Consider the following 6,352-nt stretch of genomic DNA (forward strand, 5'->3'; position numbering starts at 1 on the left):
TCAATGAAATAGAAGAGCCAAATGCAAGTTTTAAAACTGGAAAATACAACAACAACAACAACAACAAAAAACCCCCAACCAACCAAACAAAAAATCCAAATTTCAGTCCACAGGTTCAGCAACAGAATGGGAAAGCCAGAGGAAAAAAATCAGTGAACTGGTACATGGAACAGCAGGAATTACCCAGTGTGAACAATAAAGAGAAAATAGACTAAAAAAATAAAAAGAAAGAACATGGCCTCAGAGACCTGTAGAACTATAACAAAAGACCTAACATTTGTGTCATCATAGTCCCAGAAGGACAAGAGGAAGAGAGGGTAGACTGAAAAAGAGCTCAAAAAAAAAAAAAAAAAAAAAAAGACTGAAAAATTGGCAAAAGACCCAGACCTAAAGATTAAAGAAACTGAGAAAAGCTCAAACAGAATAAACCCAAAGAAATTCCCTTCCAGACACATCATAATGACACTTCTGACAACTAAAGACAAAGGAAAAATCTTGAAAGCAGCAAGAGAAAAATGACCATAGCTTTAGGGGAAAACAATTGGATTGACAGTAGATTTCTCATTAAAAACCCCAGAGACCAAAATGGAGTAGCACAACATTTTAAAGAAAAGAACTGTAGATCCAGAATTCAAATCCACTGAAAATAACCTTGAGGAATACAGGGGAAATCAAGACATTCTATGATGAAGGAAAATGAAAAAATTTGTCACTCTAGACCCAACCTAAAAGAATGGCTAAGGGAAATTTTCCAAATAAAAAAGAAATAAGAAAAAAAATGAACGTTGGAACATGAAGAAAGTAGACTATGATAAACAAGACTACAGGTAAATAAAGCAAAATTCCTCTTTCTGAGTGTTCTAAATTATGTTTGATTGTGAAAGTAAGATTTTAACACTGGTGTGGTTCTAAATGTGTATAAAAGAAATATCTAACTGAAAATATACAAAGAGCTCATACAACTCCATATCAATAAAAACAAACCACCCCATCAAAAAATGGGCAGAAGACCTAAACAGGTATTTCTCCAAAGAAGACATACAAATGGCTGACAGGCACATGGAAAGATGCTCAACATCACTAATTATTAGAAAAAGGCAAATCAAAACTTCAATGAGGAATCATCTCAACCCAGTCAAAATGGGTATTATCAAAAAGTCTGTAAATAATAAATACTGGAGAGGATGTGGAGAAAAGGGAACCCTTGTACACTGTTGTTGCAAATGTAAATTGCAACCACTATGGAAAACAATATGGAGATTCCTTAAAAACTAAAAATAAAGCTACCATATTACACTAGCTTATTTTAAAATTTATATGGAAAGATAAAGAACTAAAATGGATAAAATAATTTTGAAAAAAAAGTGTGTTTATAATAAAAAATAGTGAGTATCAAAAGCTATAAGGAAACAGAGAAACTGAGTCATTTATTCTTTGCTACTTGGAGTATAAAATGTTACAGACACTTTGTAACAGTTTATTCCCTTAAAAAAATGTACTATACAACTACCACATGATCCAGAAAATTTACTAATGGGCATTTAGACACACAAAAAATGAACATTTGTGTTCACTCAAAAGACCTGTGCAAAGATGTTTATAGCAGCTTTATTTGAAATAGCCAAAATCTGGAATGTTGTCCTTTAAAACATGGTGATCACCCACTGTGGATTGGGTGCCCCTGGGAAACACAACTGTCAGCCAGGCTTGGGTGATTTGGCAATCAACGTGTTAAGGAGTGAATAGTTAATAAAAAAGACAAAACAAACAAAAATGTGGCAACATCCACATCATTGGTTACTACTCAGCAATAGAAAGAAGTAAACTTCTGATACACACTTACACTGAGAGAAAAAAGTCAATCCCAAGAGATAACATACTATGGTTCGATTTATATATCATTCTTGAAATGACAAACTTATGAAAATGGGCAACAGGGTAGCAGTAGCCAGGGGCTGAGGAGGTAGTAGGGGCAGGAGAGGAAGTCCCTGTGTCTATAACAGGACACCAGGAAGGATTCCTGTGGTGCTAGGCTTATCCACCTTGACTGTATCAATATCATTAGCTTGGTTGCGATGTTGTACTGTAAGTTTTCCAAGACATACAATGGAAGGAAACCCGGTGAAGGGTACACAGGACTTCTCAGTGTGATTTCTTACAACTGTATGTCAATCTACCACTATCTCAAAATAAAAAGCTCAATTAAGAAAGAAAGCATGGTAAGGGCATTATTTATTATTATTATTATTATTACTGAAGGAAAGAAACAGGCTTCCCCACCACCATAGAATATTCTTCTTTAAGACTGAGGAGATAATTGGCACAGTCCCACGAGGGGCCTGATGAAGATGCTGAAAGAAATACTCAGTCACATAAAGTGTGTTACTTTTCTAGAAACTCAGGGAGACAACTTGGGCAGCTACAGCTTGAAGAACCAAACAAGTAATTATACAGATTAGGACCCCTTTAGAACATAAAATGTACCAGAATTAGATCTTTTCATTAATAGAAAATTTATATTTTCTATTCAACATTTTGTTGTGTTTTATTCTATTCTTTTTTTAACATTGAAACCAGATGGGGTTAAAAAAAAAGGTTATATTATTAGGGACTTGGTGTTTCATAAACTGACTAGGTGAGCAGAATTTGATTAAATGTTGATTGAAATAAAGACTAGAATTCTATTTTTTATCTCCCTTCCCCCATCATTTGGTATTGTCTGTTTCTTTTCTCTCTGTTTCCTATAACAGTCTTATTTTTCCTGAAAATCTAATTATGTTAATGTATACTAAGGGAAGAAAGACAGTTTCACTCTTAGGAGTGCTTAAGATTTGCATTGGCATCACACTGTCTCAGCACTGGGAAAAGCCAATAGTGTGGGTCATGTAGAAAAGGCAAAACCTATGAAGAATATAGTCATATAGTCTGAGTTGGCTGTATACTCAGTCATTTCAACTGATATTTCTGTATACCTTTATTCAACATTATGCCCCCTGCTTGGCATGAAAAACTGCCAACAGTTTTCTTTTTTCTCTTTGTCAGTCTCTCTTTTTACTTACTGTCTCTGTTTCATTCCTTCCTTTTCTCCCTTCTCTGTCTCAGTATTTCCAAGCTTCTGTCATGGATTTTTTGGGGTTTGTTTGTTTGTTTGTTTGTTTGTTTGTTTGTTTTTTCCCAGCTGAGTTCATGGTACCTGAATCATAATCTCTAGATAATTCTTAACCCTGGTTCCATGTTTCAGGAAAACAAATGATATTAACTTCTAGGTTGCGTCTCTAGTGGTCATGCATAATGAGAACAGTGTGCCAGTATTTATCGCATTTACCTCCCTGTAGGCTGAATATAAGATGGTTACAGCAGAAATTCAAAAAGAAATAAATCACTTTTAAAACAATATCAGAAGCAAGAACTGATAGAAGTTCTAAATTCTAAATCCATTTTCTGCTCTTGCTCTCCCCTCTTTAATACCAAGAGTCAGACCTGGTGAACTAGATCAAAGACGACTCCGAACCATCGTCACTCCAGAGTTTCTCCCCATTTGTCCACTGAGCTTTGTTTTTCTCTAGGTGATTCTCCATTGAATTTAGATAACAAAATTCATTATTTCAATGAGTCTCTAGCCAATACAGTCAAGAATTTTTTTCCCTCTCATACTAACATAATATATGCATTATAAAATATTCACAAGTATAAGTTAAAAATAAGAAAATAGAGAAGAAAAATATTAACAAAAATCTTTCTGTTTTTGATGATGTCATACTTTCCAATTGGCAAGTCAAAATACACAGTTAAGTTTTAGCCCAGCAATAAAGATTGCAGGGATATATTCATATCAAAAATAATCTTGATAAATTACTTTTTGGATAATGCCATGTCAGTGCTGATTAGATTAGACAATTGTTGTTTCCAATCATTTTTATGCTGTACTTTGACCTTATGTTATTAGCAGTAGCTTCAATATTTTTGGGGAAAAAAATTTAGACCATTTATTAATTAATGAATCTTAACTTAGCTAACCCTAGATAATATCATCTAAATATATTTCACTGGACCCATGAATTTCTAAATGATACTATTCACCATAAAAATAAAGGAGCAAATAAGAGAGAAATAAAAAGAGCAAACATGATGCTTTCCCCCTCTGTACTCCACAAAACCTCTTCTTTCTCAAGATATTTTGCTTCATATATTCTCTTCTTGAACTCCATGGATTAGAGAAACCAGTAACATATGAGAATTCCCCTTTCCTCATATCCCTAACAATAGTTAGCATTCTCAGACATTTTGAATTATATGAATATGGTGGATGTAGGCTAGTGTCTCAATAGTGTATTATTTTATACTAACCTGATTATCAATTAAATCATGTTACTTTTCAGGTTTATTGACAAGCTTAATCTAGCTCTTCACTGAGTAGATCAAGGTCACATATCTTATAAACATGAATGTGTTAGAACCCCAGTCTCCGTTTCTAAGTCCTGTCTCGAGCTGTCAGGTTGTCAGCTTAGGGTTGCTATTCTGCCTTCTGTTTCTGAATTCTCTCTTGGTTTCCAGGAGCTCCTTAAAGAAGCCTTTCCTTATAACTCCTGATTAAGCTGGCATGCCGGTTTTTAATTCATTTATTTTTAAAAACCATACTGAATACACATTACATGCCAGGCACTGCTACGTCTTTTCCACCTTCTCACAGCACCCTGAGAAAAACAGATTTAAAGAGTGATTGCATCTTGTTGATTTCCTTGTTGATATCCTTTTGTCTTCCATTAGACTCTGTGCTCCTTCAACTTATAACAGTTTTCTTTTTGCTGTTTATAATTTCAGTGACCTAGTGATAAATCTAGTATTAAATGAATTAGCTATAAAAGGGATTGCAATATACATGCATATGTCATTTGGTGTAGTTAATAGTTCTGTTTCTGACGTGCAAATACTATTTCTTTTTTTCTTTTTTCTTTATTTTATCTTTAATTGAAGTATAGTTGATTTACAATGTGGTGGTGTTTCTGGTGTACAGCATAGTGATTCAATTATACATATATATGTGACACTCAACAAAACATCAAATTGTCTTAATTACCTTCCATTCATCCCATTGTGAAGGGAAGGATTTCCATGCTAGAGTTATGAGTTAGGCCAGACACGACACACAACATTGGATAGGCGAGACTGGCAGCAGATTATTAGTCACGTACACCCACAGGTCAGAGGAAGAGGACACCATAGGCTAGCAAGGCCACATGGAGTTGTACTTGGGAACAGAGTAAACCACGGGCTGTGAGAGGTAGCAGGCTTTGTAGTGCCAAGAGGCTGGGTGCCCCTGTTTCCCATGGAAGCATGTGATTAGTTGTCTGAGTAATTCCATAGACCAGCAGAAAACTGAAACCTACTACTCATATAATCAGGAATTGCTTCTGGCCCCTTGGATAGGAAGGCTGTTTGGCTGGGGAACCCTACCCATGGGGAGCAGAGTAGGGAGGACTTCTGGCATTTGAGGCATCCCGGTTTTACTGTGAAGGCAGCACATAATATGGGCCTTAGTTTCAGGCCTTACACCACACAAATCCAGGTATATAAACTGAGTTTATTCTCATTAATATTATTTTCATGCAGAGATTAGCAAGTTTTTGTTTCCTAGTGTTGGTTAAAATTTTCAGTGACCACAAACTAGAAATATATGGACTTCTACTGAAATTTTGCTCCTAAAGAGGGAGCGTGTTTCTGCAACTTAAAATAACTCATAAATATTTTTTTCTTGTTCATAGTTAATCTTTACAAGTCCACATGAGCATTCCTGTGTGTATAGGAAGCTGCTCTCTGACAGCTGTTGAAAGCTGCCTATCAAGGTGAAGAATACACACAAATTGGAAAAAATAATCCCAGATGCACATTAGTTATCAAAACGAATGCTCTACAAGCACTGAAGGAGGAGAAGTTCCCAGTATCCACAACTGTTCTCTGAACACCATTCAATGAATAAAAGTACCTATGAAATTGCTGAGTCTCTGGAGGAACTGAATATAAATAAAAGATTTATGCTATTTTCAGTGCACTACAGAAACACAGTAGAAAGAAAAGTTTGCATAAATCAAACCTGGACGATACAATGAGTAGTCAGGGGAGGATAGTAAGAAGTCTGCACACTTGTAAATTGATAAAACAATGCCATAACAATAAATGAGTATTGGAAATACGTGAGTAAAATCCAATGGGAATCGTAATGAAACATCTAGTTCATTTTTATTTTTGGCATGCTCAGAAGGCAAGTACTGTTCAGTCTAAATTGATTGCTGTTTCGATGGATTTATCTTACAAAATTAACCCATATGCAAAATGTATGAAAAAATATATTCAA

The 6,352-nt window shown here is 35.1% G+C and overlaps 1 long non-coding RNA gene across 1 annotated transcript in view; it reads left to right on the top strand.

Annotated features, from left to right (window-relative positions):
- The window catches only part of LOC140700032 (uncharacterized), a 341,257-nt gene extending 335,326 nt beyond the window's left edge, over nt 1-5,931 (top strand). The window contains exon 4 of the long non-coding RNA XR_012078244.1: nt 5,763-5,931. This is a non-coding gene — a long non-coding RNA (uncharacterized lncRNA). The remainder of the gene's footprint in view (nt 1-5,762) is intronic.
- The last annotated feature ends 421 nt before the right edge of the window (nt 5,932-6,352 follow it).

This window comes from Vicugna pacos, chromosome 2 (genome assembly GCF_048564905.1).
Source record: "Vicugna pacos chromosome 2, VicPac4, whole genome shotgun sequence".
NCBI classification, from domain to species: Eukaryota; Metazoa; Chordata; class Mammalia; order Artiodactyla; family Camelidae; genus Vicugna; species Vicugna pacos.